Source organism: Macaca fascicularis, chromosome 7 (assembly GCF_037993035.2).
Source record: "Macaca fascicularis isolate 582-1 chromosome 7, T2T-MFA8v1.1".
In the NCBI taxonomy this organism is placed as follows: Eukaryota; Metazoa; Chordata; class Mammalia; order Primates; family Cercopithecidae; genus Macaca; species Macaca fascicularis.
This window is the reverse complement of record NC_088381.1, coordinates 1,335,195-1,350,321: the sequence shown is the minus strand read 5'-3', so window position 1 is coordinate 1,350,321 and position 15,127 is coordinate 1,335,195. Positions and strand designations below refer to the sequence as shown.

Sequence of the window (15,127 nt, the reverse complement as noted above, 5' to 3'; positions counted from 1 at the left end):
TAATGCATGCTCTGTAGCCATTGCTCAGTGCTGCTCGGTCACTAAGGGAAGCCCCTGCAAATATTACGATTTTGGTTTCAAAAGGCTTAAGTTTTTTAGCAGTAAGAGCCTAGCATGTGGTAATTATAATAGTAAGGATCATGACATTCTCTCTTCCCTGGCCATAAGTGTAGGAAGAGGCTACTCAGAAAGAGCCACAGCAAGCGACCCTCAACAGAGCTACAGTTAAACATAAAAACTGCATCCAAGAGCGAGACAGCTCCTGAAATTCTAGAGCAGACTTGGGCATTTCAAGAAAGTGGTAGGATTCTCTTGGCTTCTCTTCTGAACACATTTTATTTTACAAAACAAACAAACAAAAAGAAACACAGACCATATTTTGGGAAAACTACTTAAATTTCTTGAACTTTATTAACTTTGTTTTTTTTTTAATTTTTTAAATTTATTTATTATTATTATACTTTAAGTTGTAGGGTACATGTGCATAACGTGCAGGTTTGTTACATATGTATACTTGTGCCATGTTGGTGTGCTGCACCCATCAACTTGTCATTTACATCAGGTATAACTCCCAATGCAATCCCTCCCCACTCCCCCCTCCCCATGATAGGCCCCGGTGTGTGATGTTCCCCTTCCTGAGTCCAAGTGATCTCATTGTTCAGTTCCCACCTATGAGTGAGAACATGCGGTGTTTGGTTTTCTGTTCTTGTGATAGTTTCCTAAGAATGATGGTTTCCAGCTGCATCCATGTCCCTACAAAGGACACAAACTCATCCTTTTTTATGGCTGCATAGTATTCCATGGTGTATATGTGCCACATTTTCTTAATCCAATCTGTCACTGATGGACATTTAGGTTGATTCCAAGTCTTTGCTATTGTGAATAGTGCTGCAATAAACATACGTGTGCATGTGTCTTTATAGTAGCATAATTTATAATCCTTTGGGTATATACCCAGTAATGGGATGGCTGGGTCATATGGTACATCTAGTTCTAGATCCTTGAGGAATCGCCGTACTGTTTTCCATAATGGTTGAACTAGTTTACAATCCCACCAACAGTGTAAAAGTGTTCCTATTTCTCCACATCCTCTCCAGCACCTGTTGTTTCCTGACTTTTTAATGATCGCCATTCTAACTGGTGTGAGATGGTATCTCATTGTGGTTTTGATTTGCATTTCTCTGATGGCCAGTGATGATGAGCATTTTTTCATGTGTCTGTTGGCTGTATGAATGTCTTCTTTTGAGAAATGTCTGTTCATATCCTTTGCCCACTTTTTGATGGGGTTGTTTGTTTTTTTCTTGTAAATTTGTTTGAGTTCTTTGTAGGTTCTGGATATTAGCCCTTTGTCAGATAAGTAGATTGCAAAAATTTTCTCCCATTCTGTAGGTTGTCTGTTCACTCTGATGGTAGTTTCTTTTGCTGTGCAGAAGCTCCTTAGTTTAATGAGATCCCATTTGTCAATTTTGGCTTTTGTTGCCGTTGCTTTTGGTGTTTTAGACATGAAGTCTTTGCCCATGCCTATGTCCTGAATGGTACTACCTAGGTTTTCCTCTAGGATTTTTATGGTATTAGGTCTAACATTTAAGTCTCTAATTCATCTTGAATTAATTTTCGTATAAGGAGTAAGGAAAGGATCCAGTTTCATCTTTCTACTTATGGCTAGCCAATTTTCCCAGCACCATTTATTAAATAGGGAATCCTTTCCCCATTTCTTGTTTCTCTCAGGTTTGTCAAAGATCACATGGCTGTAGATGTGTGGTATTTTTTCTGAGGACTCTGTTCTGTTCCATTGGTCTATATCTCTGTTTTGGTACCAGTACCATGCTGTTTTGGTTACTGTAGCCTTGTAGTATAGTTTGAAGTCAGGTAGCATGATGCCTCCAGCTTTGTTCTTTTGACTTAGGATTGTCTTGGAGATGCGGGCTCTTTTTTGGTTCCATATGAATTTTAAAGCAGTTTTTTCCAATTCTGTGAAGAAACTCATTGGTAGCTTGATGGGGATGGCATTGAATCTATAAATTACCTTGGGCAGTATGGCCATTTTCACGATATTGATTCTTCCTATCCATGAGCATGGTATGTTCTTCCATTTGTTTGTGTCCTCTTTGATTTCACTGAGCAGTGGTTTGTAGTTCTCCTTGAAGAGGTCCTTTACATCCCTTGTAAGTTGGATTCCTAGGTATTTTATTCTCTTTGAAGCAATTGTGAATGGAAGTTCATTCCTGATTTGGCTCTCTGTTTGTCTGTTACTGGTGTATAAGAATGCTTGTGATTTTTGCACATTAATTTTGTATCCTGAGACTTTGCTGAAGTTGCTTATCAGCTTAAGGAGATTTTGGGCTGAAACAATAGGGTTTTCTAAATATACAATCATGTCATCTGCAAACAGGGACAATTTGATTTCTTCTTTTCCTAACTGAATACCCTTGATTTCTTTCTCTTGCCTGATTGCCCTAGCCAGAACTTCCAACACTATGTTGAATAGGAGTGGTGAGAGAGGGCATCCCTGTCTTGTGCCAGTTTTCAAAGGGAATTTTTCCAGTTTTTGCCCATTCAGTATGATATTGGCTGTGGGTTTGTCATAAATAGCTCTTATTATTTTGAGGTACGTTCCATCAATACCGAATTTATTGAGCGTTTTTAGCATGAAGGGCTGTTGAATTTTGTCAAAAGCCTTTTCTGCATCTATTGAGATAATCATGTGGTTCTTGTCTTTGGTTCTGTTTATATGCTGGATTATGTTTATTGATTTGCGAATGTTGAACCAGCCTTGCATCCCAGGGATGAAGCCCACTTGATCATGGTGGATAAGCTTTTTGATGTGTTGCTGAATCCGGTTTGCCAGTATTTTATTGAGGATTTTTGCATCGATGTTCATCAGGGATATTGGTCTAAAATTCTCTTTTTTTGTTGTGTCTCTGCCAGGCTTTGGTATCAGGATGATGTTGGCCTCATAAAATGAGTTAGGGAGGATTCCCTCTTTTTCTATTGATTGGAATAGTTTCAGAAGGAATGGTACCAACTCCTCCTTGTACCTCTGGTAGAATTCAGCTGTGAATCCATCTGGTCCTGGACTTTTTTTGGTTGGTAGGCTATTAATTATTGCCTCAATTTCAGAGCCTGCTATTGGTCTATTCAGGGATTCAACTTCTTCCTGGTTTAGTCTTGGAAGAGTATAAGTGTTCAGGAAATTATCCATTTCTTCTAGATTTTCCAGTTTATTTGCGTAGAGGTGTTTATAGTATTCTCTGATGATAGTTTGTATTTCTGTGGGGTCGGTGGTGATATCCCCTTTATCATTTTTAATTGCGTCGATTTGATTCTTCTCTCTTTTCTTCTTTATTAGTCTTGCTAGTGGTCTGTCAATTTTGTTGATCTTTTCAAAAAACCAACTCCTGGATTCATTGATTTTTTGGAGGGTTTTTTGTGTCTCTATCTCCTTCAGTTCTGCTCTGATCTTAGTTATTTCTTGCCTTCTGCTAGCTTTCGAATGTGTTTGCTCTTGCTTCTCTAGTTCTTTTAATTGCGATGTTAGAGTGTCAATTTTAGATCTTTCCTGCTTTCTCTTGTGGGCATTTAGTGCTATAAATTTCCCTCTACACACTGCTTTAAATGTGTCCCAGAGATTCTGGTATGTTGTATCTTTGTTCTCATTGGTTTCAAAGAACATCTTTATTTCTGCCTTCATTTCGTTATGTACCCAGTAGTCATTCAGGAGCAGGTTGTTCAGTTTCCATGTAGTTGAGCGGTTTTGATTGAGTTTCTTAGTCCTGAGTTCTAGTTTGATTGCACTGTGGTCTGAGAGACAGTTTGTTATAATTTCTGTTCTTGTACATTTGCTGAGGAGTGCTTTACTTCCAACTATATGGTGAATTTTGGAGTAAGTACGATGTGGTGCTGAGAAGAATGTATATTCTGTTGATTTGGGGTGGAGAGTTCTATAGATGTCTATTAGGTCTGCTTGCTGCAGAGATGAGTTCAATTCGTGGATATCTTTGTTAACTGTCTCGTTGATCTGTCTAATGTTGACAGTGGAGTGTTGAAGTCTCCCATTATTATTGTATGGGAGTCTAAGTCTCTTTGTAAGTCTCTAAGGACTTGCTTTATGAATCTAGGTGCTCCTGTATTGGGTGCATATATATTTAGGATAGTTAGCTCTTCCTGTTGAATTGATCCCTTTACCATTATGTAATGGCCTTCTTTGTCTCTTTTGATCTTTGATGGTTTAAAGTCTGTTTTATCAGAGACTAGTATTGCAACCCCCGCTTTTTTTTGTTCTCCATTTGCTTGGTAAATCTTCCTCCATCCCTTTATTTTGAGCCTATGTATGTCTCTGCATGTGAGATGGGTCTCCTGAATACAGCAGACTGATGGGTCTTGACTCTTTATCCAGTTTGCCAGTCTGTGTCTTTTAATTGGAGCATTTAGTCCATTTACATTTAAGGTTAAGATTGTTATGTGTGAACTTGATCCTGCCATTATGATATTAACTGGTTATTTTGCTCATTAGTTGATGCAGTTTCTTCCTAGCCTCGATGGTCTTTACATTTTGGCATGTTTTTGCAATGGCTGGTACCGGTTGTTCCTTTCCATGTTGAGTGCTTCCTTCAGGGTCTCTTGTAAAGCAGGCCTAGTGGTGACAAAATCTCTAAGCATTTGCTTATCTGTAAAGGATTTTATTTCTCCTTCACTTATGAAACTTAGTTTGGCTGGATATGAAATTCTGGGTTTAAAATTCTTTTCTTTAAGAATGTTGAATATTGGCCCCCACTCTCTTCTGGCTTGTAGAGTTTCTACCGAGAGATCTGCTGTTAGTCTGATGGGCTTCCCTTTGTGGGTAACCCGACCTTTCTCTCTGGCTGCCCTTAAGATTTTTTCCTTCATTTCAACTTTGGTGAATCTGGCAATTATGTGTCTTGGAGTTGCTCTTCTTGAGGAGTATCTTTGTGGCGTTCTCTGTATTTCCTGGATTTGAATGTTGGCCTGCCCTACTAGGTTGGGGAAGTTGTCCTGGATGATATCCTGAAGAGTGTTTTCCAACTTGGTTCCATTTTCCCCCTCACTTTCAGGCACCCCAATCAGACGTAGATTTGGTCTTTTTACATAATCCCATACTTCTTGCAGGCTTTGTTCATTTCTTTTTCTTCTTTTTTCTTTTGGTTTCTCTTCTCGCTTCATTTCATTCATTTGATCCTCAATCGCTGACACTCTTTCTTCCAGTTGATCGAGTCGGTTACTGAAGCTTGTGCATTTGTCATGTATTTCTCGTGTCATGGTTTTCATCTCTTTCATTTCGTTTATGACCTTCTCTGCATTAATTACTCTAGCCATCAATTCTTCCACTTTTTTTTCAAGATTTTTAGTTTCTTTGCGCTGGGTACGTAATTCCTCCTTTAGCTCTGAGAAATTTGATGGACTGAAGCCTTCTTCTCTCATCTCGTCAAAGTCATTCTCCGTCCAGCTTTGATCTGTTGCTGGCGATGAGCTGCACTCCTTTGCCGGGGGAGATGCGCTCTTATTTTTTTAATTTCCAGCTTTTCTGCCCTGCTTTTTCCCCATCTTTGTGGTTTTATCTGCCTCTGGTCTTTGATGATGATGATGTACTGATGGGGTTTTGGTGTAGGTGTCCTTCCTGTTTGATAGTTTTCCTTCTAACAGTCAGGACCCTCAGCTGTAGGTCTGTTGGAGATTGCTTGAGGTCCACTCCAGACCCTGTTTGCCTGGGTATCAGCAGCAGAGGCTGCAGAAGATAGAATATTTCTGAACAGCAAGTGTACCTGTCTGATTCTTGCTTTGGAAGCTTCCTCTCAAGGGTGTACTCCACCCTGTGAGGTGTGGGGTGTCAGACTGCCCCTAGTGGGGGATGTCTCCCAGTTAGGCTACTCAGGGGTCAGGGACCCACTTGAGCAGGGAGTCTGTCCCTTCTCAGATCTCAACCTCTGTGTTGGGAGATCCACTGCTCTCTTCAAAGCTGTCAGACAGAGTCGTTTGCGTCTGCAGAGGTTTCTGTTGTGTTTGTTATTGTTTACTGTGCCCTGTCCCCAGAGGTGAAGTCTACAGAGACAAGCAGGTTTCCTTGAGCTGCTGTGAGCTCCACCCAGTTCGAGCTTCCCAGCAGCTTTGTTTACCTACTTAAGCCTCAGCAATGGCGGGCACCCCTCCCCCAGCCTCGCTGCTGCCTTGCCGGTAGATCACAGACTGCTGTGCTAGCAATGAGGGAGGCTCCGTGGGTGTGGGACCCTCCCGGCCAGGTGTGTGATATGATCTCCTGGTGTGCCTGTTTGCTTAAAGCGCAGTATTGGGGTGGGAGTTACCTGATTTTCCAGGTGTTGTGTGTCTCAGTTCCCCTGGCTAGGAAAAGGGATTCCCTTCCCCCTTGTGCTTCCCAGGTGAGGCAATGCCTCGCCCTGCTTCAGCTCTCGCTGGTCGGGCTGCAGCAGCTGACCAGCACTGATCCTCCGGCACTCCCCAGTGAGATGAACCCAGTACCTCAGTTGAAAATGCAGAAATCACCAGTCTTCTGTGTCGCTCGCGCTGGGAGTTGGAGACTGGAGCTGTTCCTATTCGGCCATCTTGCTCTGCCCCCTAACTTTGTTTTTGAAAATAACTGAACATGTTTGCAAAATATCAGCCCTGATCATTGAATTCTGGAAAAACACAACAACCCACGACAGTGTCTGGTCAACTCCAGGCATCACAGACATCACTGCAAGCCTTCATGTAAACACAAAGCCTTTGTTCCTCTGTGACAGATTGTGTAGAGTGAGTCAGTGTCAGATAAAATGCTGAGAGTCTCAATCTGGGTGCTAAGACACCTGGTCATGTTTCAGAAGCAAATTCACCTTGTCAAGGGGCAAATTCCACAAAAAGCATACCTTGCTTGAGAAGCCCAAGACTGGAGAAAGTTCCTGGTGGGTGGTTTTGCCATGCCCCCAAGTGAGAGTCACTGATGTCTTGGGGATGGCACCAATGCAGAGAAGGAGCATCACGTAGCATCACCAAACATTTTCATTTCACCCAGAACTGATGCAAGCACTCAGACCCATCGGAAACCCTACTGTCCCTCACAACACCTAGTCACTGTGACACTCTCCACGCTCAGGACCCTCTCAACTGCCCACACTGCCTTCTGGAATTGGCATCATCACACCTACTGGAGAGGCAGGATGTTGAGAGGTAAGCAGGCTTGCCTGGGTCTCTCAGATAGTTTGCTCTGGTGCGACAATCCAAATGCATCAGTCTAACTCTAAAGTGTGTATTCTTAATCACTACATATGCTGCCTCCCTGTGGACATGGATAAACCATAACAATGGCAACTCGCCATTAGTAAGTAAATGACTTACTGAAGATCTGCTGTATGCTAAGGGCCTCATAGACTAGACGTTGATGTTATCTATTATTTCCCAAACATAGTGAGGCATGTCATGTTTTCCCTATTATACAGATGAAGAAATTGAAGCTTGTATATAGTAGGGAACTTGACAAAGGTCACCACCAGTAAAAGGCAGAGATGGTGTCTTGGAATATTCTTCTGGCTTCAAAACCCAAATGCATTTTCCCAACACAGACAGGTACCCCAATACACTAGCTTAGGGCTCTAGTTTTCAATTCCTGCTCTTGCCCAGTGGCATCACTTTGGAAAAGTATTAAATGTCTCCATAACTCAATTTTTTTTAATAAAATGAAGGTAATAACAGTACCTAAGAGTGCTATGAGGATTCCATGAGTTCACCCTTATAAATCCCTTAGAACAGTGAGAACAGTGTTTGGCCACATAATGAGTCCTCAACAAGTTTTAGACACAGACCAGTGCTCCTCAAACCAGGGCACATGCACCAAAGTGCAAGTTGACAGGGATTACAAAGTGCCCAAAATCACAGGGTAAGCCTGGAGCACCTCCCTGGTGCATGAATTGTGTTTGGTGATAAGGAATTTAACGACACAAATACATATGAGTTTACTGGAGAAGAGAATGTAATTGTTTTAGTCTCCAATTAAAGACGATAAAGCAGGCTTCTAGTTCTGAAGCAAGATGAAGTGGATGCATTTCTTCCAATTCGTCCCACTGAGCAGAGCTAAAAACTTGGCATTTTATAGAAAACAAGCATAAGGAGACTGTAAAGATGAAGAGGAAGCAGATCAGCTGGGGGCCTTGGGATCCCGAAGAATGGCATAGAGATAGGTTTCCTTTTTGTTTCCCCTCATATGTCCTAGACTAGGTGCTGGGAAGCTGGTATGTCAGTGGGTACTACAAAGAAAACAAAAAGCCCCAAGAGAAGCCTGCTCTCCCTAGCCAGAAAGCCAGGAAAGGGGCACTAAAGCTAGACATAACACTCCTAGATAATAACTGCTCCCGCCAAATTCCACAGGAAAAAAAAGTAAGCTCCTTGGTGAAGGCCAAGTGGGAACCAGAACTTCCACACTCACCAGACTGTAACAAGCCCCTCTCCTGTGGTAACAGCAAAGACCACGTGGGGATCCTGTGAGCCAGGGGTGTTTCAAGTTGAATGAGAAAAGTCAATCAACAGAAGCTAATACTGCAGTGATACAGATGTCGAAATTATCTGAAAAGGATTTCAAAGCAGCTACCATAAAAATTCTTCAACAAGCAATGAGAAACACACTTGAAATAAATGAAAAAAATGGAAAGTCTCAGACAAGAAATCAAAATTATAAAGGAGGACCACATGGAAATTTTAGAACTGAAAATGAAACAACTGAAGTAAAACTCTAACGGAATGGGCACCATAATATAATGGAGAGTATAAAGGAAAGAATCGGGGAACTTGAAGATACAACAACAGAAATTATTCATCTGAAAAATGAAAAAAGACTAAAAAACAAAAGGAACCAACCCTCAGCAATCTGTGGGACACGAACAAAAGATCTAACATTTGTATCATTGGAGAAAGAGGGCAGGGATGAAAAGATATTCAAAGAAATAATGATTTAAAAATTGGTAAAAGATATAAACCTAGAGATTTAAGAAGCTGGGCAAATCCTAAAAAGGCTAGACACCCCCCAAATCTATGCCAAGACACAACAATCCACAAATCGAACTCATGAAAACTAAAGAAAGATAAAATTTCTTGAAAGCAGTGAGAGATAAATGACAATTTGCCTATAGAGAAAAACTACAAGCCTCTCCTCAGAAACCACGGAGGCCAGAAAAAAGTGGCGTAATATTTTTAACTGCTAAAAGGCAAGAACAATCAACCCAGATTTCTATATCCATCAAATATATCCTTCAGGAATGAAGGGAGACTCAAGACATTCTCAGATGATGAAAAACTAGAAGAGCAGCAGACTTACCCTGAAAGTACTGCTAAGAAGGTCTTCAAACAGAAATGAAATGATAAAAAGAAGGAATCTTGGAGTATCAGGAAGAAATAACAAGAAAGAGCAAATGTATGGTTAAATATGATACACTTTCTTTTTCATCTTGAGTTTTCAAATTATGTTTGATGGCTGAAACAAAATAAAATAGCAAAATAGTAAAAGCACAGATAAAGATAAACCATACAAACAGTAATCAAAAGAGTAGGAATGGCTATATTAATATCACATGAAGTATATTTCAGAGCAAAGAACATTTCCAAGGCAGAGAGGGATATTGCATATAGATAAAACAATCCACCAGGAGATCATAGTTATCCTGAATGTGTATTCACCAAATAACTGGGCTGAAAAATACATGAAACAAAAACTGACAAAATGACAAGAGAAAGTAAATGACAAGAGAAAGTGGCACATGCACAAATGGATTATAGACTGACAAATCCACTATTATAGATGGAGACTTTTACTCTCTCTCTACAATTCATGGAAGAACTAAAAAGAAATTCAGCAGAGAGAACTCAGCAATATCTCCCAGCAATCAAATCTTGCTGATACTATAAAGTGCTCCAGTTAACAGCAGAATGCACATTCTTTTCAGCATCCAAGAAACATTCAGCAAGACAGATCATATCCTGGCCCAAAAAACAAACATCAACAAGTTTAAAAGAATTACAATTATAAAGAGAGTTTTTTTTCTTACCATAAGCAATCAAACTGGAAATCAGAGAAATCAGTAACAGAAAGGTAACAAGAAACTATCCAAGCATTTTCAGGTTAAAGATCATACTTCTAAATAATTCACAGATCTGAGAGATTGTCACAAGGAAAGTAAAAGAAAACACATTGAACTGAATGAAAATGGAGCATCATTTTCTAATTTATGATCTCTGTGTTACCTCAACCCTATAAAGAAAATCATCTAGGAAAAGAAAGCAAATTAAAAACTACAGCTAACATCTCACTCGTTGAGAGGGAAATGTATAGCACTAAATGTTTGTATTAGAAAAGAGAAAAGGTCTTAAATCAGTAATTTAAGTTCCCATCTTAAGGAAATAGAAAAGAATTTAAAAATAAACCCAAAAACAAGCAGAAGAAAAGAAATAATAAAGATAAGAGCATAAATTCATGAATTTAAAAATAGGAAAACAGTGGGGAAAAATCAATGAAGCAAAGCTGATTTTTTTTAAAAGATCAATAAAATTAACCAACTTCTAGAAGGACTGACAAGTAAAAAGAGAAAAAAGACATAAATGATCAGTATCAATGAAAGAGGCGTTATCACAACAGACCCTGAAGACATCAAAAGATTAAAAGTTTCTCATATTAACTACTGTTGTACTATTAACAATTGTAAACATATACACTTAACAACTAGAATGAAATAATTTAACTCACCCTATATATATTAGAAAATTTAAACTGGTAGTTACAGACCTTCCAAAAAAGAAAACTGTATGGCCAGATTGTCTCACTGGTGAATTCTGCAAAATATTTAAAGAACTAACACTAATTCTATACAAATGCTACCAGAAAATAGAAGGGAAGGGAACATCATTTTCTAACTTATTTTATGATCCCTGTACTACCTCAACCCTATAAAGAAAATCATCTAGGAAAAGGAAGCAAATGAAGAAACTACAGCTAACATAATACTTAATGGTGAGAAACTGAATGCTTCTCTTGCACAGGATTCTCACCACTCTTATTCGACATAGTACTGAAAGCCCAAGTCAGTATAATAAGGCAAAAGACACACAAACTAAAATAGATGAAATAAAATTCTCTCCACTTGCACTTGACATAATAGTTTACATTTAAAAATCCCAAGAAATCAAAGAAGAAGAAGAAAAAAAAGCAAAACAAAACACTTCTAAAACTAATCAGTGAGCAGTAAGTTCAGTAAGGACCACAACACAAGATCAACATTCAAACATTATTTTTTCCTATATACTACCAATGAATACACAAAAATAAAAATTAAAAACACAATACCACTTAAAATCACTCCAATTAAAATTAAACACTTAGGCATAAACTTAAATCTTGTTTTAAACTTAAATCTTGTTTGTAACTTACAGCACACCAGCATCTGTGCTGTAAGTTACAAAATGGTGATTAAAAAAAAAAAAAAAAAAACCCAAAGCAGTTCTAGATAAATGGAGAGACACAGAGTGTTCATGAATGGAAGACTCAACATAGACAAAATGTTGATTTGCCCCAAATTGATTCTAGGTTTAATGCAATTCCTAGCAAGAATTTTTCTAGCCACAGACAAGCTTATCCTAAAATGTATATGGAAAAGCACAGGCTTTAGAATAGCAAAGACAATCTTAGCAAAGAAGAATTGAATGGGAGACTCATTCTATCCAACATGAAAGTCTACTGTGTAGCGCCAGTCATCAAGGCAGTACAGCACGGAGGCAGATATAGACACATGGACCAATGGGCCAGAACACAGAACCTGAAAACAGACCCACAAAGACATGCCCAACTTATTTTTTTTAAGATACGGGGTCTCACTCTGTCATCCAGGCTGGAGCGCATTGGCATCACCACAGCTCCCTGCAGCCTCCACCTCCCAGGCTCAGGGGATGCTCTTGCCTCAGCCTCCCAGCCAGCTGGAACTACAGGTGCCACCATGCTCAACATGCCCAACTTATTTTTGACAAAGATGTGAAAGTGAGTCTTTGCAAGAACAGCCTTTTCTTTCTTTATATAAATGTAAGGGGTATAAGTGCAGTTTCGTAACATGGACATACTGCATAGTGGTGAGGTCTGGGCTTTTAGTGTAACATCACCAGAATAATGTACTTTTAAGTAAATTCCCATCCCTCACCCTCTCCCACCCTCCCACCCTTCTGAGTCTACAATGTCTATTATTCCATACTCTATGTCCATGTGAGACAGAGCAGACACAGGACTCAGCCCACCTCCACTAATGTATTTTTCCATACATGCCCATTGGCCAGACCTTGCAAGCTGTCTGAAGAAACTGAGATAAGCAGCTTCCCACCATAAATCTTATTCAAGTTGCCATACCTGCTGACTGCAGGACCTCAAAAACCTAAAACAAGCAACATCCTAACATAAACATCACTCAAAAAAAGTTAACTCCATCACCAGCATGTACCTAAGAGCAGAATAATGAGCCATCTTTAACCTATGATGTATTATAATACTAAAATCCCCACCCAGGGAGAGGCTTTATCTGCCATTTTCTAATCATGTGGCGTACGGTTCACCATGCCCCCTGACCAGCCTGTGCACTCTCACACTCCACCCTGCACATCAGTGATGCTTACCTACTTCACGAATCATGCATGTTGCCCTCCTTAAGACACCACAATGCACTCCCTTCAGGGTGTCAGCCAGGTAAATTTTGTTCCTGCACTAAATCTCCCTTATGCCCAACCTTTCTGGGCATAAGTCTTAATGGACCTTGTCTAAAAACAGTTTGCCTAACCTTGTGTTAATTTCTATTACGCTGAGAGCCAAAAATCTCATGCTAATAACATGTGTACATGTTATTTAAGCTCCTGCTTATAAGTGAGGACACGTGGCATTTGTCTGTCTGTTTCTGAGTTATTTCACTTAAGAAAAGGACCTCCAGTTCCATCCATGTTGCCACAGATGATATGATTTCATTTGTTATGGCTGAGTAGTATTCCACTGGGCATATATGCCACACTTTAGGATGCCCTTTTTGACAAATACTTCTAGAGCAATTGGGTATCTAAATGTTAGAAAATAAATTTCAACCTCAACCTCACACTTTATACAAGCATTAACTCGTAATGGATCATGGATTTAAATGCAAAATGTAAAACTACAAAACATTGAGAAGAAAGCATAGGATAAAAATCTAAGGCCTACAGTTTAGTGAAGAGTTCCTAGGCATGACACCAAAGGTATGATTCCGTAAGAAAAAAAAAAATTTTTTTTATAAAATCAACTTCATCAAAATAAAAATAATTTTAAACATTTGCTCAATAAAAGACCCTGCTAAGACAGTATAAAGACATGCTGCTGACTAGAAGAAGACATTTGCAGACCATAGACCAGTCAAAGGATTCTTATCTAGAATATATGAAGAGATCTCAAAACTCAATGGTACAAACACCAAACAATCCAATTAGAAAATGAGCAAAAGATATGAAGAGACATTTCATTGAAGCTGTATGAGTGGAAAACCACACATAAAAAGATGCCTCACATCACTAGCCATCAGGGAAGTGGGCGATGATGCGGCTGCTGTGAGTGCTTGTGATGCTGGCATGATGGAAATGTCCCTGGCTGTGGGAGGGCCCTTCCTGTGGGGAGACAGGCAGCCGGTGCCCACTACACCGCTGGCTAGCTCGGAGCCGGGTGCTTTCCTGGGAAGCAGGGCTGCTGGGCCGGGAGGAGACTGTGCCCCAGGGAGAAGGTGAGGCTGCCCTGGCATTGGGCAGGAGTGAGTGGTGAGGACCTGGCAAAGGTAGGTGAAGACAGCCTCTGTGTCCATTTAACAAGGCAGAGTTTCAGACAGGGTGCAAGGCAGCCGGAGAGACATTTACTATTCACTGAGCTTCAGGAGAGCTGATCACCCCAGGCCAAGGCCAACACTGCCCAGTGTCCTCACTAAGAAACCCCTCAGGGCACAGGTTCCAACTTAGCCATTGGGAGGTGGGGGTGTGGGGAGTGGAGAGAGACTGAGAGAGAGAGAGATAGGAGGGAAGGGAGAGGGAGAGAGAGACAGAGGGAGAAATGGGAGTCACTGAGAAACAGAAGGGACAAGGGAGAGAGAGAGAGACAGAAGGAAAAAGGGAGAGGGATCAGAGGAAGTACAGAAAGAGGGAAGAGGGAGAGGGGGAGGGAGAGAGAAAGAAGGAGGGACAGAGAGAAGGAGAGAGGGAAAGAGAGAGAGAGGGGAAAATAGAGGGGAGAGAGGAGGGACAGAGGGAAGGAGAGAGGGAAAGAGAGAGAGAGGGGAAAATAGAGGGGAGAGAGGATAGGCAGGAGGGGGAGGAGACTGGCATCAAATGCCAGCTCTAGTATTTTATATTCTGGCTTCATCATCTGCTTACTGGGTTACCATCAGCCAACAAAAACTAACACTCACACCGAAAGGCATTTTGCACATTCCACACGATCCCTGAAAGAGCCCTTATCTCATAAAGATGCACACAGTAGGGCTTCCATGGATGAAACTCTGCCCTTCCAGTCCAGAGACAACTCAAGGTAAACTGCCCCCTTTTTATAGACCAGCAGCCAACAAACTACAGCCCCAGGCCAAATGTGGTCACCACCTTTTTCTTGTGAGGAAACTCCGCTGGGACTGGGACGCAGCTGCCCATGCATTTGTTTGCTGTCTATGGCCGCCCCAGAGCCACCAAGGCAGAGTCCAGTGGAGCGGTTGGACAGAGGCTTTGTGATCCACAAAGCCTGAAATATGCAGTCGCCCTTACTGAAAACATTTGCTGCCCCTAAGAATATCAGGTCCTGGGAAGGTGACAGTGTTACCGGAAAGGGGTCCTGATCCAGACCCAAGAGAGGGTTCTTGGATCTTGCACAGGAAAAAATTTGAGGTGAATCCATAGAGTAAAGTGTATTAAGAACACAAAGGAATAAAGAATGGCTAGTCCATAGGCAGAGCAGCAGCTTGGGCTGCTGGACTAAGGATACGTGTAGCTATTTCTTGATTATATGCTAAACAAGGGGTGTATTATTCATGAGTTTTCCAGGACAGGGGTGGGCAATTCAAGAACTGAGGGTTCCTCCCATTTTTAGACCGTATAGGGTAACTTC

General features: G+C 40.8%; 1 protein-coding gene across 24 annotated transcripts in view; it reads right to left on the bottom strand.

The window, feature by feature from the left end:
* OCA2 (OCA2 melanosomal transmembrane protein) overlaps positions 1–15,127 on the bottom strand; it is a 460,826-nt gene that overhangs the window by 115,619 nt on the left and 330,080 nt on the right. The window lies entirely within an intron of this gene.